We start from the raw sequence: 25,715 nt of genomic DNA, 5'->3' as shown, positions 1-25,715 counted from the left end.
ATCATTTTCCTAGTCTCCTAATTTCGTAATTTCATCATCATCCTTTAATATTCACTCACCTTCAATCCATATAGTCAATCAGTTGTTGAGTCTGTTTCTACCTCTACAACATCCCTAGCATGCAGCTTCTTTTCCATATTCACACAACCACCAACTTAATTCAAGTCCTCAAAATATTTCAATTCCCTCTAAATTATTATCCCTTCCCCTAGTCTCTCTCAACTCCAGTCCAAAGTGATTTTTCTTAAATGAAGATCTGATCATGTCACCTCCCTATTCAATCAATTCTAATGGCACTTTTGCCTCTAGGATAAAATATGAACTCACATGTTTAGTTTTCAAAGTCTTCACAACCAAGCCCCAACTTCTCTTTCCTGTATATTACTTTACCTCCCACACTCCATGGTCCAGTCAAACCAGACTTCTCTCTGTTCACCAGACATGCATATCTCCTAGTTTGTGCGATTGCACTGGTCATCCATCCGCTATGCCTAGACTATACTCTCTCTGCCACCTCAGAATCCTTCTCTCTACCTTCAAGATACAGTTCAAGCACTACTATCTCCTACATGAAGCCTTTCCTGATTTCCTGCTGATATCCTCCTTCCCAGATTACCTTATATTTGACTACTTTTAATCTCTTTCTATTTTCTCAGTTTATCCTTATATATAGTTGTACCTGTTTTCTCCTTAGGAGTAAGTATTTCATTATTTTTATTTGTAACCCCAGTACCTAGAATAATGTCTGGCACATAAGAAGCACTTGATAAATTCTAGTCATTGATTGATAGAGAGCTAATTTCTGAGAGGCATGATGACTTGGGTCCAAGTCTTGCCACTAACAAATACTTGTTCTGTGACTCTGGGCAAGTCACAACATCTTGGCACCCTAGAAAATTCCCTAAGACTAGAAGTTGCAGAATAGAAAATGATCTTTACTGGTAAAGAGAGTTCTTCACCAGGAGTTCTTTTTTATTATTTAAAAATTTTTTTTTTCACCAGGAGTTCTTGACACCAATTAAATTATAGGTCCCATTTTTAACCGAATTTTAAAGGATACTTTGAAAGATATTGAAGAATATTAAAATATTTGAAAGAATACTCCAAATTGATAATAATAAGAGAAATGCAAATCAAAATAATTCTGAGTTTTTACCTCACATCCAACAAACTGACAAAAATGACAAGAATAGGAATAGGAATAATAAATGTCAGTGAGGTAGAAATACAAGAATCATTAATACGCTGTTGGTAGAACTGTGAATTGGTCCAAATGTTATGGAAAGCAATTTGGAATTATGCTAAGAAAAAGACTAAAATATCCATAATCTCTGATCTAATGATCCTACTGCCAGTCAGGTAACCTTGGGGGGGGGGCGTTAAAAAAATTAGAAAGAAACATCCTATACATATACCTAAATATTTGTTGAGGAACTTTTTTCTGTAGTAGCAAAGAACTGGAAACACATTACCCATGGGTTACAAAATGACTAAACAAATTTTGGCACATTAATGTAATGGAATATTACTGTGCCATCAGAAACGGTGATTAAGAATACAGAGAAGCATGGAAAGATCAATTACTGATGCAAAGGAAAGTTAGCAGTATCAGGAAAACAAAATGCACACTGACTACAGCAATATATGGAACAGATCAGTAGAAACCAAATAGCAATCTAGACAACAGAAACTGAAAACAGTCTAAATATGATGGCAAAACTTGGCTGTGAAGGTGAGATGAAATCCCTCCTTTCATTGGAGGGCTCAGGTCTAATGTTGTGGAATGTTGCATATTTTCACAATCTTGTATGTTGTATTACTTGGTAAAAGAATGGCCCTTTTTTCCTCTCTCTCTCTCTCTGTCTCTCTCTCTCTGTCTCTCTCTCTCTGTCTCTCTCTCTCTCTCTCTCTCTGTTGTAAAAAGAAGGCAATGAAAGTGACATGAATACAAAATATATCATAAAAACTTACAATTTTATTTTTAAAAGCAGCTCTACTCTACACACCAAAGGATTATGTATTTAAAAGTCCTTAGAGGTCCAATGCCTTATTTTATAGGTGAGGGAACTGAAACCCAAAGCCATGAAGTGACTTACCTATGGTCACACAGCTTGGAAGAACGTAGGTTCAAACTCAGACCTTCTGACTTCAAATCTACACCTCCTTCAATAATGTAATTCAATAAACATGTATTAAGCACATAGTATGATGCCACATACTGTGCTTAATGTTGGTGATACAAAAAGAGGCAAAAGAGAGTCCCTGTCCTCAATGAACTTACAATTGAAGTTTCCACCAAATCTTGCTGCCAGGCTTTCTATTGAGCTGCTAAACACTCGAAGAATGAATGAAATCCGGTTGTCACAGATACAGAAGACTTCTACATCAAGCAGAACAAATAGTTAAATGGGAATTATTTCTCCTCTGAACTTGGATTTCATTTCCAGTCAGTACCACACAATTTAGTCTGTAATTGTTCTCTAATTGTCTCCTATGTGTTATTTTTGTTTCCCCAACTAGATTGCAATAGCTTGAATTTCTATATTCTTTTATAGTTTATAAAGCATCTTCCCCAAAACAACTCCAAGTAGTACTGCTACCATTTTTCTTATGAAGAAACTGAGTCTCTGAAGGCTGACTTACATGTGATTACATGGTTAATGGCCAAGACTCAAACCCAGGTTTTCTGACTTTAAGAACAAAGCTCATTCTATGAGATTATGCTGCCACTTCAACATTTGTAAACCCCATGGGACCAGGTAATCATCATCATCATTATTAATAATATATATCAATAAAAATAACTATTCACAATAAAAATTAATAATTGCAATGCAACAAATAATGATTAGTCTTAGCTTTTATAGTAGCTAGCATTTATATGGTGCTTTAAGGTTTGAAAAGTGTTTTACAAATATTAGCTTATTTTATCCTTGGAGGTAGGTTCTATTATCCCCATTTCACAGATAATGATATAATAATAATAATAATAACTAACATTTACATAGTGCTTACTGTGTTTCAGTCACTGTTCTAAGAACTTTACAATTATTATCTCATTTTATCCTCACAAAAACCCTTGGAGATAGGTTTTCTTATCCCCATTTTAATACATAATAATAATAATAATAATAATAATAATAATAATAATAACTACCATTTAGATAGGGCTTACTATGTGTGAGGCACTGTACTAAGCACTCTGTTATCATTAACTCAGTCTATCTTCACAACAACCCTGAGAGGTGCTATTTTTATCCCCATTTGACAGATGAGGAAACTGAGGCAGACAAACGTTAAGTGACTTACCCAGGGTCAGTCAGTCAACAAGCATTTATTAAGAGCTCACTATATATTCATGTGTACATGTATACAGCTAGTAAGTATATGAGGGCAGATTTGAACTCAAGTCTTCCAGGTCAAATGCTCTAATTTTTCTACATTCAACTGTGTAATTAAAATTCTAAATGTAGGTTCTAATCTGTCCCCCCCCCCCCAGTTTTTGGGGGAAACTGACTAAAATCACTGATAAATGAGTTTAGAATATTTTTTAAGGGTATATTGAAAGATAGTAAAAGAAAGAGAAAGATTGAGAAGAGATTTCTTATAACCTGGCAATCCTAGCCTTCCTAATCTCCCACTTCTGAAGTTCCCTGCCACCATGCCGATGTCTCGCAACCAAAGAGGAAACACAGTCCCACAAGCGTCTCCTTCCTCCTTCGTGTCCTCCTCCCAGAAATGGGAAGCTCCTCAAGTTGATTGACTGGTAGCCTTGATAGACAGTACCCACGAACAAACGTCACTTCCTGACACAAAGGACCTTGACCGCATACCTTGCCCTCAGAGGTCTTCTCCTCATGGTGGAGCTTTTCTACAGTAAATCTCCAGCAGGTGGCATCATTCCAATCATTACACTCCACAGTGTCTAATAAAGTGTTAGACACATAATAGTTGTTCAATAAATGTGCCCTGATTTAGAGATAGTTATCACTCACCATGTTTGTCTGTAACTTGATGGTTTCCCAAGTCATTTGCTCATACATAGCCCATGAAGTAGGTATTACAAGGATTATCATCCCCATTTTTCCGGTTAAAGAAACTAAGGCTCTTAGAGATATGTGACTTGCTGGTAGTCTCACAGATGGCAAACAGCAGAGCTGAGATGAAAACTCAAGACCTTCTGGATCCAAATTTGCACCAGACTAAATGCAGTATCCATGTAGTAAAGAAATATAACAAGCTTGAGCGCGGAACATCTTGTTTATTTATTTCTATAATCTTTTCTTTTTTTCTTGGATTTCAACAAAACAACAGATGTTGATATTTTAAAGCAGGTAGATATATTGGAATATATTTCTATTTGGGGCCAAGATATTGGTAGATCTAGTGAGTTTATGAGTCAACTCCTTTTCCCCCACCCCACTATTCCCACACTACCAGTGGGGACTCTTGCAAACAAGGAAGTTTTGGTACAGATTTGGGGCAATTAGGGTTAACTTGGCCTCCAGTTGAATTACTCTATGATCCAGTTATAGTCTCCTTGGCAAGAAGAATACAAATGTATTTTTACGGTTTTGGCAGGGAGCTCCTGAGACCCCTGGAGAAGTCCTTGCCAACTGCTTTTTAATCTCTTCCAGCAGGTTTATTTGTTTTTATCTCCCTCAAAGGCTCTTTATCTACCTTGAAAACTATTTTCACCTGAGGATATTGAAACACATTTTTAGTTTATTTGAACCTTCCATCTCTGAGTGACTCATTGTACCAGATGTGGAATAGAGACCAGGATAGCATCAATATTATTCTCTGAAGGCTGGGGGAGAACAATGGAATCTATAAGAAAAATCAAGAAATTCTGTTGCTTTTGATCATTCAAAAAATGTTTGACCTGTTCTCTAAGTAAGCCATTGAGCAAAAATCAATACTGGTTTGTGTTTTGTTTTGTTGTTTTATGTCTAGAGTTGTGACTTGGCCAAGTTTCTGTACCTCAGTTTCCTCATCTGTTACATGAGGGTATTGAACTGGATAGTCTCTGACGTCCCTGCTAGCTCTAAATCAGGGCTCCTACTCCACATTTACTCACTACAGGATAGAGGCCACCAAATAGCATCAGAATTTACTCACCAGTAATGTTGTTGTTCTGCCTAAGAGTATGTTCTATGATTCCTTTATTGATTGAAGGAATAACTAAGTTGAATCATTTCCCTGTCTGATTTCAAAACTAAAGGTTCATTTCCTCTGTTTCTATTTATCTTTCTACACAAAGCAGAATCTTGTGGCGAATCTTCCAAATGATGAATCATGGTCTATTTTCAAGAAGTGAAGACCATCTTGTTTTCTACAGAAATGGCAAGTATCCTTTTCTCCAGAGTCATTACTAGACGTGCACAAGTTTTGCACAAGTTGCCAACATGGTTGGGGGGAAGCAGAGTCACTAGTCCTCCCTTGGGAAGATATGATTTCTCTCCAAGTCAGTCAGGAAACTGATGTCCCCATTAGGATTAAGGAAGAAAGTGAGCCCCAGGAAATTGTATAGGAGTGGGATCATGGTAAGGGCCTCCTCTTTCAAAGGAGGAGGAGGAGAAATGCTTCCCATACTCCCTCCTCCCCCCTTTAACTATGAAACAAGTGGGAAAAAATCCCTAGTTACTCTTCTGCTTTTCACTAAATCATGGTGGTCTGAACTGGGATCACCCCTCTAACCCTGCCCCATAAATATCTATTTTTAGAAATTTCCTCCATCCAAGGGCATTCAGAACAGTGAAAATGCAGGCTGCTGGCTCAGTTACATATGGATAACCCAAGCATAGAAGGCAACAAAGGCATCAAATGATGGGTGAAGGGAACTTTTCATAATATTTTAAGGCAGGTGGTATTCATCTTCAGCACCTTCCAATCCTACAGGTGAGAAAATAATTTTTAATAATGGATTTCTTGGGCAGCTAGGTGGCGCAGTGGATAAAGCACTGGCCCTGGATTCAGGAGGACCCAAGTTCAAAGTCGGTCTCAGACACTTGACACTTACTAGCTGTGTGACCCTGGGCAAAGTCACTTAACCCTCATTGCCCCGCAAAAAAAAAAGTATTTTATATATATAATATATAAATATATTATATATATATTATATAATATATTATATATATATATATAAAGTATTATAAATAATGGATTTCTTGGAGGGACCTGGTTTTAGTTGTTTTTTCTCACACACACACACACACACATCCCACTTTAGAAAGCTCAGTTCTTGAGAAAGTTCTAATCTTTTGGGGACCAGCCTAAGGGTCTAGAAAAAGAGAATAGACTCTTTTGACTAGCTCAGTGAACTGATGGGATTATGACATACCTATCTGAATGTGTCTTTGCCCCTCAGGGGGTCTCCCACATTAGGCCTTGATGTCATAATGGTACAGCTCATTTTAATATGGACCACCTTCAAGTCATGTCAACCAATGAAATTGAACAATGCTAGCCTGCCTCTATCAAAAGAGGAAAAAAAGCCAAGACCAAGAGGCCAGTGCTATCTTAGGCTCACACTCTTGACCTGGACCTGATTTATCTTGGTGATTGCTCCCCTATTAGGCCATTATAGGTAATGTAGAGCTTCTGAACTCTGCTTGAGGCCATGTGCTCTCTTAGAAATATGGTGCTAGAGGGTTTTCTGCTTGTGTTAAATGTCATGCAGTCAATACTCTTCTAATATTTAACATTAATTAATAAATGATTACTGCCAAAATGGGTACAATAGACATTATTATATTAATAGCCATTAATATATAAGTAGCAATATTTTAGAAACCTCCGCCTAGCCCCCCAATAATTTAGCAAACACAATTTGGCAACCACACACACACACACACAAAAACATACCTAAGAATGTTCCCTTTCCTCCTTTCTTCTTGACCCCTTCTTCCTCAGGAGAAAAAGACCACTGCCCCTCTTCATTTCAGAACATCCAGTTTATCCTATGAGACAAAGTGTGGTATACTAGAAACAACTCAGGTTCTGGATATAGATTTTACATATTTCTTCTGATCCTTATTCCCTGTGTAATCTTGGGCAAGCCACTTAACCTCCTTGGTCCTCAGTTTCTTCATCTATAAAATGAGGGGAGGGAGTGATTTGAACAAAATGGTATGTGAGCTCTCTTTCAACCCTTTATCTATGATCTCTATTATCTTTGTTCCCATTCTTCTAATTCAGCCAACCCCTTCTAAAATCTCAGGGAATGACCTTAATTTCAGGGATATTTACATTGCATTTAGTGAGAAACTAGAAAAGCTTTAATTACCCAAAGGAACAGAGCTTTTAAGAATAAGATTTGGGTCAATGTGACTGATGCAAGACCACACTATCCCTGCCACTATCCCTTACTGAGAAAGAATGCTAGAGCCACTTTTACCCCCTTTCCCATTCCTTAGACCCACTTTTCTCATCTGTCTGTTAACTGCATTGATTTTAGGGTAGTTGCTACCTTTAAAGTAGTTACTTCTTTGCCAAATAGGAATTACTTAGTATCTGACAACATCATCAAAACCCAGAACTCCCTTTGATGTGCTAATGTCAAAATGGGGCTCTCTAGAAGAAATGAATATGGTTCCAAATATACAGGCCTGATTTTCATAATAAGATTGAATCCCAAGAAAATGTTCACAAAAGGGGAGAATGTGCAACTGTCCTCTCTTGATTGTGCAGGTACCAGCAAATAATGAGGTCACTGAAATGTTTTTTGATACTGAGAAGCTGTGGAGATGTTTTTGGACTTGAAAAATTCACTGCCACTAAGAAAAGTTATTAAATGACCACCAGTTTGATCCTCATGTGACATTTTTTCAGCAGAAATAGAGTTCAAAGGTGAGGAGTGGAAACCTTTGCCCTGGATATTTGAATTACCCCTATGGAAAATGGGGAGGCATATTGTATGTATGAGTAGACTACAACATATTACCAGTGTAGAATTGTACAAGAGAAGCAGAGTAAAGGACATTATTATCACAAAGATGTAGGACCAGAAAGGGAGGTTGGTCAGCCATACAGGGAAAGTAGAGAATAACTGATGAATAGCCCACATGCTCCACTGATATCTATGCAATCACATGAGATATGGCGGAACACCTCTACCATATTGAGTAGTGCACTTTTGGAAAATTTATAAAATCACACAATACGAAGAAGCATTGATGTGTTGAGATTGGTACCATTGGAGAAAGAATCTACACTGATGAAATCACAGATTCATTGAAGTATTTTCAGGACCCATGAATTCAATTATCATATCTATGCAGCTGACTCACTGGTCTACATACCCAGCCACAATATATCTCCTTAGCTCCAGTCCTACACCACCAACTACCAAGTGAATATTTCAACTCGATATCCCATATACATCTCCAGCTGGATACATCCAAAAAAAAAAACTCATCTTTCATAAAGAAATCCTTCTTCTTAATTTCCCTGTTTCTGTCATAAGAACCACCATATTTTTAGTCATCCAGTTTCAAAATCTGTTTGTCTCAACTCTTCATTCTTCTTTGCCCCACATATCCATTCAGTTGCCATATCTCATGCAATTTCAACATCTCTCACATCTTACATTTATCTCCTTCTCTTCATTCACATAGCCACCATCCTAGTTCATGTCTGTATCACCTCTCCCAGACTATTGAAATAGCAATATAACTGATGTTCTTGCATCAAGTGACTCATCTCCCCAGTCTATCCTCATACAGTTTCCAAATTGATATTCCTGAAGCAAAGATCTAACCTTCTCACTTTCATGCTTAATAGTGGCTCCTTATTTTTTCTAGGATCAAATACACACTCCTCTGCTATTTAAAGACCTTCACAATTTACATCCAATATGCTTTTCCTGGCTTATTATACATCGTACCCTTTCATGTTCTCTATTGTAAAGTCCAATAGCCTCCTTATCATTCCTTACTTGTGACATTCCATCTCCTGTCTTAGCACTTTTTCACAGGCTATCCCGTGACTGGAATTCACTCCCTACTTAGCCCCATTTCTTTTTTCTTTTGATAGTTCAATATTTTATTATTTTCCAGTTACATATAAGGACAGTTTTCAACATTTGTTTTCATAGGATTTTTAGTTCCAAATTTTTCTCCCACACTCCCTTCCCTCCATCCTCCCCAAGACAGAAAGCAATCTAATATAGGTTATATATGTGCGATAACATTAAACATATTTCTGCATTAGTCATATTGTGAAAGAAGAATCAGAGCACAAGGGAAAAAACTCAAAAAAGAAAGGGAAAAAACCAGCCCAAAAGTAGAAACAGTATGTTTCAATCTGAATTCATAAACCAAGTTCTTTTTTCTGGATGGTGAGAACATTTTCTATCATGAAGTTCTTTGAAATTGTTTTGGACCATTGCATTGCTAAAAAGAGCATCATACAATGTTGCTGTTACTGTGTACAATGTTCTCCTGGTTCTGCTCCTCTCAGTCATCATCAGTTCATATAAGTCCTTCCCTCCCTATGAAATCCAGCAATTCAATATAAGTCATACATGTGCAATTATGCAAAACATCTTCTCATTAGTCAGGTTGAGAAAGAAAATAGACAAAACACCTTTAGAAAGAGGAGCTAACAAATAAAATTATATTTCAATCTGTATTCAGATACCGACCTTCTGATATCATCCCGCTCATCATTTCTTTCACAGTTACTATTGCTAACTGTATTACCCTCCATCTTATTCCCTCCCCATCTTCTTTCTATCTTCTTCAACCCTATCCCTCCTCAAAAGTGTTTTGCTTTTTACTGCTCTCTCCCCCAATCTGCCCTTCCTTCCTTCACCTCTCCCCCTCCCCCCTACATCTCCTTCCCCTCCCACTTTTCCTTAGGGCACAATATATTACTATACCCACTTGAGTGTGTATGTTATTCCCTCTTTGAGCCAATTCTGATAAGAGTAAAGTTCACTCAGTCCCCTGCTCCTTCCCCATCTTCCCCTTCACTCCATAACCTTTTTCTTGTTTCTTTTATGTGAGCTACTTTTCCCCAGTCCACCTCTCCCTTTCCCTTAACTTCACCCATGATGACATCTTAGCCCCATTTCTTAGAATCATTGGTTTCCTTTAAAGGTGAACTCACGTGCTTCCCCTTATATTATACCTCTCCTTCCCCTTGCTGCTAGAGCCTCTCCCCCAATATTATCTTGTATTTTCTTTGTATATATTCTTCATCTTTTTATATATGTACATGTTGTTTCTTTGATCAAAGGAAAGCTCATTGAGGGCAGGGACAATTTTATTTTTCTTTTTGTGTCTCAGCACCTAGAACAGTTTCTAGTAGATAATTAATGCTTATTGATAGAGTATTCAAGTAAGTACCCATATTATAATCCTAGAAGCCTATGGCAAATTAATAGTAATCCAGAGCCATTGATAAATAACAGAGTACAAACCTCTAAAGAATGTGGCTAGTATTATGAAAACTGGAGCACTAACAATTCTGAGCATCCAGAGGTACCACATAAACTTAAGTCAATACAAAATAAATGAGGTAATTCAACTAGGGTGATCAAGAAAGGTCAACAACAACATGTAGAAGGTCACACTTAAATTGAGCTTTGAAAAAAGGTCATAAAAGCTATTATTGAGAACATATATACCCAGGAAAAGAGGTGTAAAAACATGAGTCAACAAGCAACCCTGAGACATTAAAATAATTAGAGATGGCTCCTCTATGAAGGAGTTGTGGAATACCATGAACAAGAATTGTTCATATTAGAAAACACAGAAAGTCTTCATTTGGTGAGAAGAATGCCCATAGCAATTAAATAAGGAATCCATCAAAACATGAGATAATATTTATGTCCAAAGCCAATATACTGAGCATAAATGACAGTGTATATGAAAAAGTACTGACCTCTGAATTAGAAAACTTGGCTTCCAGTCCTGGCTTTTACTGTATGATCTTAAACAAATCAATTAGCTTCTCTAAATTCCATGTATAAGATAAAGGGTTTAGATTTAAAGTCCCCTCTTGCTTTATTATATAACTAAGCTTGAGAAATGTCTCATCCTCAATAATCTTATGATATAGTTGAAAAGTAAATCACATACACAGATAAATAACAATCACTTGACCTCAGTTTCTTCATCTACAAAAAGAATTTGAATGAATGAAGAAATGAATGACTAAAAAATAATTATCGGGGCAGCTAGGTGGCGCAGTGGATAGAGCACCGGCCCTGGAGTCAGGAGTAACTGAGTTCAAATCCGGCCTCAGACACTTAACACACACTTACTAGCTGTGTGACCCTGGGCAAGTCACTTAACCCCAATTGCCTCACTAAAAAAAAACAAAAACAAAAACAAAAATAATTATCAAGTACTTGCTATGTAATAATCTCTGGGGATAACCATAGAAGCATGAGAGTCTTTACACTCAAAGAACTCAGATTCCAGTGGAGAAGGCAACATGTTTAAGATCATTTCTTAATCCTACCTGTTTCTGTTAAATCATTTGACAGTGTCAAGGACTTTCATGGCAAGATTTTTCTTTTCCAGATCTTCAGTATCTCCACGAAAGCCTCTAAGTTTTCTTCAGGTTCTATCAATTAGCTATTCTATAATTTAATATATGGCAGCATATGATTAGCACCAAATAAATTATGTAGAGAATATATGATATAAGTTTCTGGAAGGGAGAGATAAACCCCTACAAGACTTATTGGGGAAAACTGCTAGCAGGAAGTGGGTTTTGAATTGCACTTTGGAGGATTAGCTAGTATTTGGATAAGTAGAAAGACATAGGAAGGCAAAGAGAAGAGGCAAAGGGAACAATATGAGCAAAACCTCTAATCCAGAAAGAACAAGATACATTCAGAGGATGATGATGAGGCCAGATCATCTGGAGCAAGAGGGTTTGTGTTCAAGCCTCAGCTCTCTGTTCAGGGAGATGAGACACCTGCTTAAGTGGCCCAAGAGAAAGATAGCTTTTGTGCAATTTTCCTTTTCAGTGCATCATATCAAATGACTTGTTTACTGTATTGAAAGAAAAGAAGCAAAAGATAGATTGAAGATGAAGAATGCTTTGTACCCAGATTTTTTTTTTGTCTGCTGATGGACCTGAGCAGTCCACAAAAAAGGTATGAGAGGAATTACCAGGGCAGAAGTGAGGTTTCAAGTTTAAATTACTCTGGTAGCGGCTCTGTCAAAGAGGTTTTAGCTGACCATGATGGGATATATGATAGACAGATAAACAGACAAAAAAGTAAGACAGAACTTTTGAGAGCTCTTTGACATGAAATATACTGTTTTAGCAGCAATAAGTCAATATGTCAAGGCCTGTGATGTTGTGAATGCCAGTATCGGCACTTCCCTCTACCAAAGATATGCCTTATAGGATCTTGGAATATTGCCCAAGGCTCAAAAAGGTTGTAACTAATGAGGTCAGCTAGGTAGCACAGTGGATAAAGCCCTGGCCCTGGGTTCAGGAGGGGCTGAGTTCAAATCCAGTCTCAGACACTTGACACTTACTAGCTGTGTGACCCTGGGTAAGTTACTTAACTCTCATTGCCCCATGCCTCCCCACCCCCAGCCCACCAAAAAAGAAAGGTTTTAACTTGCCTGTGGTCACACAGTGTCAAATATCGGATTTGAATCCAGGTCTTAACTCTAAACCTAGCCCTCTATCCACTACATTATGCTGCCTCTTGGCCATATTAAAAAGGTTGAGAAAACAGTAGGAAATATGTTTCTTCTTCATTGTCTCCATGCTTATCTCTATATTCTCTAAACATAAAAGCAGAAGCTTTGGGGCAAGAAGGAACACAGTCTGGAATAGTCCAATGATCTTTTATCTCATTGACACAGATTTTTTTTTTTCAATAATAAAGATCTAACCTAATCCATGCCTTCTCATTTTGTTCAGGTCTTGACCTTATCTTCCTGTAAGTCAGCTACAGGGTTCCATGCAATGTGATCAGGCCCTTCCTTGAGTTCTGCATTCTGGCTATTCCTTGGTTATCCCTCACTCTCAACATATGTCTAGCCCAACTTATTTCTTTATACTTTATTTTTTTTAATTTAGAATTTTATTTTTCCAAATTACATGTAAAAACAAATTTTGACATCAATTGTTTTAAACTTTGTATTCCAACTTCTCTTGTTCCCTCCCCCCGCAAAGAACTCAAGCAATTCAATATAAGTTAGACATGAGTAGTCATGCAAAACATCTCCACATTAGCCAGGTTGTGAAAGAAAACACAAAACAAAACTTCAGATAAAGAAACTAGCAAGCAAAAAAAATTATGCTTCAGTCCATTTTCATATACCATCAGTTCTTTCTCTGTAAATGGAATGCAATTTTCATAAGTCTTTCAGTTATCTTGGATCATTGCATTGCTAAAAATAACCAAGTCATCACACCAGATTGTCTTACACTATTGCTGTTATTTTGTATACAGTACATTTCACTCTGCATCACCCAACTTATTTTTGATGATAAATTTCTTTAATAATATCTTTTGACTCTATTAATACTGAGTTTGTTAAGGCTTATATGAACCAATCCCTTTTGTAATTCCCCCACGGGTTGGACACATGACTAGAAATTCACATTCTTTCAATACTTTCAATACTCATTGGTCATTGGACTAGCTAATTTAATATTTATAAATGGCCTTAAATCTGTGAATCTAAGTACCTTCTGCCCCCATTTCCACAACTCTTCCACTATTACTGTAGAAGCAGAATGAGGCCATATAGGACTGGTAAATTTTCTTGTTTTATGTGTTACTGTGGCCAACCTACCGTTGATGAATTTCTCCATACTTAGCTAAATTGATCCTCGGGAGAGAAAAAAAATAGAATAGGTTATTCTGTCTGTCTATCCTTTAAGTCTTTCTAGCATGATAGAACTTTCCAGGACACTTGCTGCACTGACATAGCCTTTGAGAACCCAGGGTCACCTTCACACAACGATATGGCTTTGCAGAAGAGAATGGAATATACAAGTAAACAATCCTTTTCAGTCATAAAGCTTATGAGTTTGCGAAAGCCTGTGGGGAAATGGGCTTACCAAGTCAAGCACTGGATAGCATCATAATACATGGATTTCTCTCACCAGATAGTGTGTGTAGAGAGATTGCAAACCATGACAGAGGGCATTGCTTCAGGAGAATCAGAGGCACTATTGTGAGAGGCAGAAATTTAATATAAAGTTCCAGTTTGCTCTTCAAGGGGCTCAAATGTGAGATTAGCATAGCAGATTTGCAAACAATATTCCAAATAAAAGTGATAAAGCACATACTAAAAAGAGAGATGAAAGTAGAAACAAATGGATAAAAAACAAGAAATAGAGACCAAACCAAGCTGCTTCCTTGAAAGTGCCTAATTTAATTCAGGTAGGACAGGATCATACTTTCTAAAGGCAGCCAACAATTCCCCGAAATGCTTCACTTACATATTTGAGGGTTACGAGGCACCATCTATGGAATGTTATACGTTATCTCAAGTCCTATAATAATTTTATGTGAGCTATCCATTTACTTTGTTTTGTTTTGTTTTGTTTTGTTTTTGGTGAGGCAATTGGGTTAAGTGACTTACCCAGGGTCACACAGCTAGTAAGTGTTAAGTGTCTGAGGCCAGATTTGAACTCAGGTCCTCCTGACTTCAGGGCCAGTGCTCTATCCATTGTGCCACCTAGATACCCCTTTAACACGATTCTTCTTTTCTTCTCTTTTTTTCTTTTCCTTTTTTTTTTGTGAGGCAATTGGGGTTAAGTGACTTGCCCAGGATCACACAGCTAGTAATACTAAGTGTCTGAGGCAGGATTTGAACTCAGGTCCTCCTGACTTTACCACCTAGCTGCCCTATCCATGCTTTACAATGTCTTTGAAAAGCACAGATCTAGCTAAAGTATCAGTAAACTTATCTTCCCAAGGATACATTTTGACTTTGTCATGTCACTGTCACCTCTAGGATTGATTAATGAAATTTTAGGGTTGGAAGGTAATTCTAGGCAAATTCTAACCCAACAATTTTGGTTTATAGGTAAGAAAACTAAGGACCAGACACTTCTCAGTATTTTGACTCTACCCTAGTTCAGGCCCTCATCACCTCACACTTGATATATTATAACAACATCCTAAGTTTCCCCCCAGTTTACAATCCATCCTCCCTCCACACAACTTACAAAATATTCATCACAAAATATAGCTGGCTATTTCATCCCTCAGTTCAAGAAGTTTCAGCAGCTTTCTAGTGCCTCTGAGATAAAATTCAAACTCCTTAGCTTGACATTTAAAGCCTTTGACAATCTGGCTCCAGTTTATCTTCTGGGTTTATTCCATATTACTTCTCTTCATGCATTCTTCTTTCTTTAGTAAAACTAGCCTCCTTGCTCTTCCCTGAACCCAGCAGCCCATATGCTACTTTGCACAGGTTGCCCCCTATCTCTAGAAAGTTGCCTTTCCTGACACCCATTTATTAGAATCCCCAATCTATCGACTCCCCTTTTATAAGAAGCCTTTCCTGGTCCCCTTTAGTTGACAGTGTTCCTCTTCAAAATATGATGTAATTAGGTTTCTGTTTATATGCTGAGCTAACTAGTAAACTATAAGTTCTCTGAGGTCAAGACTGTTTTTTCCCCCTCATTTTGTCTTTTATGCTGAAAGTCTATATTAGAGTCATCTAATAGGTTATTTTAAAAGCTACTTGGATACAAAGAAGCAAGCCAGCTTTGAAAGTAACATATTAAATTTATTATGTTCATTGTTAAAGCAAACCGTAATAGAGACATGATTTCACATAAAATCTTTTGGGGAGTTCTACTTTGTATATGTAAATATTCTCCTTTTTCATATTTATTTAATTCAGAATAAAAAGTATAGTTGGACTGAATTGGTTTTGGTTGTCCAAAGTCACAAAATAATTAAGAGTTACTCCAGGAAAAAAAATAGGTCGGAGATTTTATAATAATTTTTAAATGCATTGCCCTTAAATTAAGAGCATAAACTGATTAGATTCATTCATGTGCCCATGAACGTCAAATCCAATATGGCCTCATTTCTAAACTCGAATTCTTATTTCACATTTTCAATTAGGCACAGGGTGAAATGTCTCTTTATGGAAATCTTGACTCACTTGCTGCCTGCCATCGTGGGCGTACTAAAAGATATGAAAGTTATAAAAAGATATTAAATATGACTATAATATAGTTCTAATTGTTTCCATCCTCCAAAGGCTGTGATCACCACTTATTTCATTGGCTGTCAGGGAAATCTCAAGTGGTTGGAGTTGCATACTTAGAAAAGCAAAGAGAAAAAAAGAAATTGAAAGAAAAGAGGTCTGTAGAAATGAACTAGTTACTAACTCTCTCTCCCTCAAGAACTTTCTTTGTATTACTTTGTATACGTTTTGTATTTGGAGGCACTGGGGCAGAAAAAAGAACGGGCTTTAGACAGGAAGCACTGAGTTCAAATCCCATCACCACCATATAGTGTGTTTATGTGACTCTGGGTAAGTCACTTACCCTCTTGATGGCCCAGACAACTCTGCACTCTGACTTACAGAAAAGTAATAATCTGCAGATAGAAGTTCCTATCCAGGAACTCCTTATACTAATGAAATTATAGGCTTAGCCCTCCCCTGCCAAAAAAAAGTCTTGTCTGGGTACAAGGACTTTTGTTTTTCTCTATCTCCATGACTTAGTGGAGTGCCACAACACATTAGTAGGTACTTAATAAATACTTATTAAATTTAATTGAAACACAGACCAGCAACTCAGTGATGTTAAGGGCACTGGCCAAGTTAGACCAAGCTAAATCTAATCAATATCCCATACATTCCTAATCTCGGCTTCCTTTAATCAAAAGTGCTCTTGAAAATTTCCCCTTGAGTACTTTCTTCCGTGGAAGTATTTCTCCTTTCACAATGCACTTCAGGAAAGTTTATATGTTGGGTTTTCCAAAATCAAGAAATGAAAGGTCACTTAGTTATTAGGTTAGTGGGTAAACATGCAGGGATGGGATTTGGTGGAAAATGGGCTAGGATTGCACTTAGGAGAGGGCTGACAGCAGAGGTACAAGTTGGGGCTAGCAGCTCTCTCCAACTTTCCTAATTATTCATCTGCATAAATGTAATAATTTGTGCTTGAGTTTAATCATCCATCAGTGTGTTTGCATTCATCATTTGTAGCTTGTTTATACATTTTGAATCTCTGCCTCTTCCTTGCAAGGCAGCTGGAAGCCAAGATTTTCCAAAACCCTTAAGTACCCCCATACTGTGTTTGGACAGCATCTCCTGCAACTGTAAGAAGGCAGAGGAGTTCTGTTTGGGTTGGAGAGGAAGTGGCGGTGGGGTGGGGGGGGGGTTCTTTCTGTTTCCCAATATTTATTTATCAAGTTGTTCTGGCTTAAGATTAAACACCAGGGGCATCTGACTAAATTTTAAGGGCATGCTTTCTATTTTGACATCAATAAATCTTCTCTTTTATTTTTTGGCTAATAATATTTTACCTTCACAATATCTCTTTGAAAATAACTCATATTCTGGGCGATGGTGACAAATAATGGAAAGAGCATGGGATTTGGACTCAATGAACCTGGGTTTGCAATCCAAATTTTATTTCTTGCCTAATGCATTGATCTAAGATGCCATCTAGCCCAACCCCCTTATTTTATAGCTGGGGAAACTGAAATCCAGAAAGAAGTGATTTGTCCAAGGTCAAATAGGTAGTAAATATTCTAGGAAGTCTTTGAACCTTGTATGATTTCAAGCATTCATTCATCCAATAAACATATTTAAGCATCTATTAAATGGGAAGCAATGTGCCATGTGGGAGAGAGAAAGAGAGAGAGAGAGAGAGAGAGAGAGAGAGAGAGAGAGAGACTCCATCCCCAACTGTAACTTCAAAGCTTTTTGAGCTAAAAGAATTCCTAATGGAGAACCCAGGAGCTCAGAGTCCTAAATACACAATAACCTTGGTTCTCCTTCATGAGCTCATCATTCCAGACCTTCTCCCTCCTAATCTGGGATATTTCATTTTCCACAGTAATACTTCTGAGCCTGTGATTCTGCTAGTGATGATATGAAGAACTTTATAAATTATAATGAAGTCCTATTGGCCAATCAGATTTCTAATGGAGACTTCTCTTGAGCAGAAATTTTCACTATGTTGAACCTCCCTAGGAAAAAGGTATAGTTTTATTTTTTTCAAAATTTATTATGTCTTTTTTTTACTTTGGGTAAAAATGAATAAGCATATTTCTCCCCCCTATTCTTGGGAAAGGAACAAAGAGGTATGTTGTTATCTATACAAAACTACCAAGAGTGAATTCAGCTAAACAAAAGCCAAAAGAAAAAAATCAGGTAGGTCCAAATCAAAGGTTTATATAGCCAAAACAACTGTTTTTTTTTGACAATTTTCCATTTTTCAACAAATTGCTATAGTATTGAGTTAATGCATCATACACTTCAAAATAGCTGAAAGAGAAACTCCATACACTTAACTTATCTTTCAGTCTCCTTGTCCAGTCGAGGACAAAGAATTTAGGTGAGGAGCCATGACTTCTTTGGGGTGCCTAATGTGATGAAATAATGAGATTTAGCAGATACCCAAACACCCACCTGGAGATTAATCTAGACTGATTGAATCAAGTGAGAATGATTAACTGCTGATTAGCCTACTTCAAGTTAACTGGATTGTAATCACACCTCGAGAACACCTTCAGAACCAATGGATTTGGATGACACCAACCAATCAGCCTGAAGCAGTGTGTAAGGACCGCCTCTGTTCCAGACCTATAAAAAGCTTCCACAATCAGCTTGCTAGAGAGATCGTGATTGAAGCAGGCTTGTGGCAGAGGACTTGAGGAAGAACCAGACCAGGCTGGAACTCTAGGCTAAATAGGCTTTTTCCTTAACTTTCTGAACTCCATAGGAATATCTGTATGCTTTAATAAATGTTTAATGCCCAAGGACTGGTGCTAAAGCTTCTAATTTAAGGCAACCACAATTTAGATTTTAAACATCACATTAGTCAATATTAAACAACAACAGCACAATTGTACAATTACTTCTCCACTTGTGAGTGAGTCTGCTGAGATTGGTATTGACCTCTAATTAAACACTGATATCTAGGATATATATATGGCTTGAGAACAGGAAGACTACACCAGTGATTGTTACTTAACACATCCTTTGGTTTCTTTGAAACAATTTCTGACTCCACTGGACCTATTAGATCAAAGTTAAGACCAGCTACCCTTGGCTCACTTCAAGGAGGCTTCTCAAAATGTACTACCATTACACTCATCATTTGTCCCCCCAGCTGATATTGTAAACACTCTTACTCAGGATTCCTGAAGGCTTAGAATTTCAAATGCATCTCTCTTCTGTTATTCCCTTTCATGCAAACTCTAAGTCAAATCATTATTACTTACCCTGTCATGTGTCTTTCCCATCCACCTCTTCTTCGATATGTTTTTCAATCAAAATTTCTATCCTATTGCTCCACATATTAAAACTATAGGACAGTTCAGAACTTCACTGTAGTTGTTCTATGGAAGTCAAATACAGTGCCAAGGATCAAAACAGAGGACTTTTTTTTTTATCAGTTGGGGAAAATAAAATGGAAGATGTGGGATTTGAATAGCTCTCCAAAGGCCATCAAGGAAATATCTTCTTATAGGACAGCAAGGAAATACCTTGTATTTAGGCTTTATTAGATATGTTAAATCACCTGGGTCATGTTTTACTCAAATTTTCAAATGGATCTGTGATCTCATCAATTTGGATGTTCCCCCTAATAATAGAGTGCAACCCCCTCATTTCTGTGTATTTTGTGGAACTGTTGTCCATGAAATCCCAAAAGTTCAAAGTAGAGAGTCTTCCCAACATTGTAAAAATATCAATGGAGCAGAAGGCTTAATGCCATGACCAAGGTGTCTATCTTAGATTTTCTTATGATATAAATTTAAAAAATTTTTATTTATAAATTATGATGTAAATAAGTTTTTATTTGTGAATTATGATATAAATAAAAGTCAAAAACTATTATCAGCAAACGGAGGAACAAGCAAGAATAGGATAAAACAAGATTATCCTGGGAAGGGGTCAGGTGGTCAGTGAAGTAGACTAGGAATGATACTATTATCCAAGTGGTACTTAGTGAAAATTATTTTCACAGCAGAATTTAGGATATGTTTAATGGAGAAAGTATAAAAATGAAGATGTTACTAAAGAGATTGTACCAGTTTCAAATGAAAATAGAGAACTGTGCTATTAGAATGCAATTTGTGATTACAATGTCTAAAATGTTGTCGATCTTAGGACTTACTGCACTTCCAGTCTCCATGCATTTATATTGACTGCCCTCCATGGCTGGAAGGTTTCCCTCCTCACTTCTAAGATCCCCTGGCTTGTTTCAACTCAATACCCAGCTTTTATTTCCCCCAATGTGTACCCACTGTTTCTGTTGTACTCACTCTACATCTGTAGATTACTTTCCATCTATTCTTGAATGTACCTAGTGATTTACATGTTTTCTCCACCTTTAGAATGTTAGCTCCTTGAGGGCAGGGATTGTTTTTGCCTTTTTTTTTGTATCTTCAGGACTTAGTACCGTGCATGGTATACAGTAAGCATTTCATAAGTGCTTGTTAACTGAATGACTTTAAATCTTTTGACATCTAATGGTTGCTTTATAAAAATTAATTGACTTTCTTCTCCTAAGGGCCTAATAGTGAGTTAGATACTTAAAGTAAAAAGTCAAATCAGTTGGAGATGGGGGTCGTTTTTATGCAGATATAAGGGAAAAGATGTCAGATGGAAAGCTACTGTGAGTTGCACAAGATGTGGGAAGCTAGTCCTTTCCCTTCTATAGTACCCTAACTAACCCAGTGGCACCAACGTAGGGAAGAGGAATGAAGAAATCTGTCTACTTAGCTTAGCATGTTTCCCTGAAAAATGTCTAGACTGAAGAACACCTCTTTAAAGCTAGACTCCTAGACTCCAAACTAGTGCAGTACAGAGTTTCCCTTTTGCATCCTTTTTCCCCATCAAGGAAATCTTCTCTCCTAACATTATCCTGTGTACCTAGTTGCTACATACTGTCTATGCTTCACTTGAAAGACTAACTTCAGGAAAGGATCTTGCAGGCTCACTCATACCAATATGTATGTGACTGATATGGTTCAGTGCATTAACATCTCTAAGCTATTTGCATTTAACAGTAGGTCAAAGCCTTAAGGCACAAAGCAAAGCTCAAACAGAATTTAGAGGTAGGTGGTTAAGATACTTGGGATAGAGACCTCTGCCAGGACTTCTGAAGTCATGAGTATTATCTTTATATAGCAATTCAGAAAGCAATGAGTGGTTAGCCAGCTTGTCTATAGCCATATGAAAGACTACATGGAAGAATTAGCTACAAATAGTAGAATTCGCAGTCAGGTAGTTAGGAGATTTGGGATAGAAAGAACTACCTCATGGCATCTAAAGTTACAAGTATTATCTCTATATGGTGATTCAGAAAGAGAAAAGGAATTGGTTACACAGCTTGTTCAAAGCTACATAAAAGGTTGTTGTTTTTTTTCAATTTCAGAATTGAACCTTCTTTCAGGGGAACTTCCCCACTACTGGTCATCAAAAATGGGGGGTTCATACCTGAAAAGCCCTGGACATCTGGTTATTTTTACTTGAGAAGGGGCATTAACATTACCAAGTCACTTAGGGAGCATTTCAACTCCATCTCGCTACTGAGGTTCACTAATACCCTGATTTTCTGAAAGAGTTAAATCCACTTACTCATCTACTACAATAAAAGGGTTAATGTGTCTAATGTGTCCCCCCACCCCCACCAGAGAAATCTGAGCAAGAAACCAGCCACCTGCAAGTCAGACTCACCACTGTTATGTGCAGTCCTGCCTGGGTGGTCTCCTTAAGCAGATTTCCCGGTACACAGAGGAACTCCGAGAGAAAAGGCTGGCTTAAAATCGAACCACCCATTTAATAGATTTTTACTTCCCCCCCTCATGGCCTCAGATGGAGGTAGTGGGAACATGAGAAGCAAACTAGTGAATATCAGTCTACAAAGCTGTCAGAACATGGAGACAGAGCTAAGGCACACAAAATTGCCTATTGTGGGTAGAAAAAAAGAGTTTGCTATCTTTTTTTAAAAAGCAATTTATCTATTGACCATTGTAGGCCTTTGGCAAACTCAGTAGCAGGCACCCTCCTTATTATTCTATCTGACCTGGACAGTGAATGTTACATAATAGGATTACACATTTAAAGAGAAAGATAGGAAATTGATCATTGTGGGCAAAGATGTACATATCGCCAGTAAACAAAAGTATCTGGCAGCTGACAAAGAAGCGCTAAGGAATTTATATTAGCAAGTGAGTTTGAACGGATACATCTCTCCCCGCTGGCATTTTGAACAATGTCAGTTTATGTTGCCAATGTTGGATTAATTGAAGTTGGGAGAGAGGATTGGAAGAGGTGTAGAGAGAGGGAGGCTGTGATGAGTGAGACTCACTCACTTTTCCTGTTTCTTCTCTGGCTTCTTCATTATGCTTCAAGGCTGCTTGTGACATCAGAGTTAGCAGTGTGCACAGGATGCAAAGGAAAATGTGATGGGAACGCATAGATGACAGATCCAAAGTGAATTAAAACTTTAAAATTGGAAACTAAACTTAAATGAGTGGGCATGATAGCAGCTCACATTTATAGGATATTTTAAGGTTTGCAAAACACTTTACATAGATTATCTCATTTGATCCACACAACATGCCTTAGGATGGGTAATAATATTAGTCCTGTTTTACAGAGGAGGAAACTGGGGCTCAGAGAGGGTAATCGACCTTCCCAGGGTCACACAACCAGTAAAAGTATGAGATGAGATTCAAACCAAGATTTCCCTGACTCAAAATTCACCGCCTGGGGACAGGTAGGTGGCACAATGGATAAAGCACCGGCCCTAGATTCAGGAGGACCTGAGTTCAAATCCAGCCTCAGACACTTGGCAATTATTAGCTGTGTGACCCTGAGCAAGTCACTTAACTGTCATTGCCCTGCAAAAAAAAAAATCAGCACCTTAACCATTATACCACACCATTTCATGTGTATACAGCATCTACATATATATATGTATATGTATATTATATATACATATATTCAGCAGACATCTATATGACATATATGATCTATAACCAGGGTATGCCAGTTTGTCTCCTTTAATCAGTAAGTCAACAGATATTTATTAAGCACTTTTTTATGTGCAGGCACCATGATAAGTCTTGGGGATAGGGGAAAGGGAATAAGCAAAAATCAGAAAAGACAACAAATCTCCTTGTTAGGTCCCCCACTGCATGACTGGTTTAAGGGAAGTAACCTGGGAAATCCTGACCAGCACTGAAACTGCTGTGAGAGGAAGATGGTGATATAAAAATAATATATAAGAATTGTATATTGTACTCCAATGTCAGTGGCTGAAGTTTCAGTCAGCACTAGGACACTGAGTAATGGCTTTCATCTATTGTTTTCCCCTCCTATCCAGTAAATTCAGTGAGGGCAAGGATTATGTCTTTCAGCCCCTAGCATGGCACAATTCACTCAGTGGGTGTCCAAAAAAATGTCTGTATGTTGTTATGCTAATTGACAGTTCATTCAGTCAATGATGGGTGATAGGGGAATGATGGCAGCCTCTACGCCTCTCCACCCCTATCCTCCTCTGATTCAATACAAGAAGGTCCCAGAAAGCAAATGTGAGGATCAGAAATGTACACTGCTGCCTCTGCGATCCTGCAGTAACAGTGATGCTAACAAATCCACACACTGCTGCTATCTAGCATTTCCTTTGCCACTTCCAGATTAGAGATCCATAAATCTCTAATTGGAGCAATGCCCTCAAATATCCCAATGTTGTTCTGGCCCTTCTTTACTTTTAGCTTATGGTAAGAAGAATTATCTGGGGGCAGCTAGGTGGCACAGTGGACAAAGCACCAGCCCTGGATTCAGGAGGACCTGAGTTCATATCCAGCCTCAGATACTTGACATGTACTAGCTGTGTGACCCTGGGCAAGTCATTTAACCCCCATTTCCCTGTGCAAAAAAGAAGGAGGAGGAGGAGGAGGAGGAGGAGAAGAAGAAGAAGAAGAAGAAGAAGAAGAAGAAGAAGAAGAAGAAGAAGAGGAGGAAGAGGAAGAAGAAGAAGAAGAAGAAGAAGAAGAAGAGGAGGAAGAGGAAGAAGAAGAAGAAGAAGAAGAAGAAGAAGAAGAAGGAAGGAAGAAAGAAAGAAAGAAAGAAAGAAAGAAAGAAAGAAAGAAAGAAAGAAAGAAAGAAAGAAAGAAAGAAAGAAAGAAGAATTATCCTCTACCATGGAGAGATAAATACTCTGAGTAGCCACCCTGGCCTACCTGAAGCTATTCCCTGACCAACCCATAACACCCAAACCTAGGCACTAGTGAGCGGTTTGAAGTTATGTGTATGTGCATGTGTGTGCTTTGCTTCTTCCATTACACCTTTTCCTTAAGGCTTCATTAGGATACCTAGACTAGCACACACCATTAAATATTTATACTGCCCCCTCCCTACCCTAGTAATTCCCTTTGCTTCACAATCAATCCACTAATCAAGAAGCATTTATTAAGCACCTACTATGCGCCACAAGAAGGAAAATGCTGGTGAAAAAAAATAAGAAAGCACTCTTGTATCTTTGTCAAGAAAACCCCAAATGGGGTCATAAAGAGTCGAACATAACTGAAAAGACTGAACAAGAACAAATGAGACAGGAGATACTAAGTGCTAGGTATAAGAGATACAAAGATATAAATGAAATAGTCTCTGCCCTCAAGGAGCATATATTCTAATGCTGGAGCCAACAAGATATGGAGGTAAAGATGGAAACAGAGATAGAGATAGATAAAGTAAATGCATTAAATATTTGAAGTAGGGGTAAGGATGGCACTAGCAACTGGGGGAAATCAGGTAATATTTCATGTAAAGTGTCATGTGAGGGGGCAAAGCCAAGATGGTGGAGGAAAGGCAGTAACTTCTCAGAGCTCCCCACATGATCACGTAAAGTGTCATTTGAGTAGAATTTTGAAGGAAAGAAGGGATTCTAAAAAGTAGAGGAAAGGTGGGAGTGAATTCCAGGCATGGGAGACAGCCAGTGCAAAGACATAGAGATGAGTGATGTGTGTGAAGAACAGCAAGAAATCCAACTTAGCTGAAATGTAGAGTGAGGAAAGGGGAATAATATATAACAATATTGGAAGGGGAAGGAAGCTTGTAAATGATTTTAAAATTTAAGCAGAGCAGTTTATATTTGATCCTAGAGACAAAAGAGAGGCCTGAAGTTTACTGAGTAGGAGAGTAACACTATATAAGACCTGTACTGTAGGACAATTCCACTGGCGGCTGCATGAAGGATAGATTGGAGAAAGGAGAGGCTTGAGGAAGGGTGACCAATGAGGAATGCTATGCAATGGTTGCATGCTAACCCAATACTTTAATGTCATTAATAAGATAGGTTACCTAAGTGGAAGAACATTATCTATACAACAGCGTCGGTTAGCTAGTTGTTTTTCTGGTTAGAAAACTATATTCTGGGTCTTTTTCCCAAAGAGATCATAAAAAAGGGAAAGGGACCCACATGTACAAAAATATTTATAGCTGCTCTTTTTGTGGTGGCAAGGAATTGGAAACTGAGGGGATGCCCATCAATTGGGGAATGGCTGAACA

The sequence above is a fragment of the Dromiciops gliroides genome, chromosome 2 (assembly GCF_019393635.1).
Source record: "Dromiciops gliroides isolate mDroGli1 chromosome 2, mDroGli1.pri, whole genome shotgun sequence".
Classification (NCBI taxonomy): Eukaryota; Metazoa; Chordata; class Mammalia; order Microbiotheria; family Microbiotheriidae; genus Dromiciops; species Dromiciops gliroides.
The sequence above is the reverse complement of the archived record's forward strand: the minus strand, read 5'-3'. Positions refer to the sequence as shown.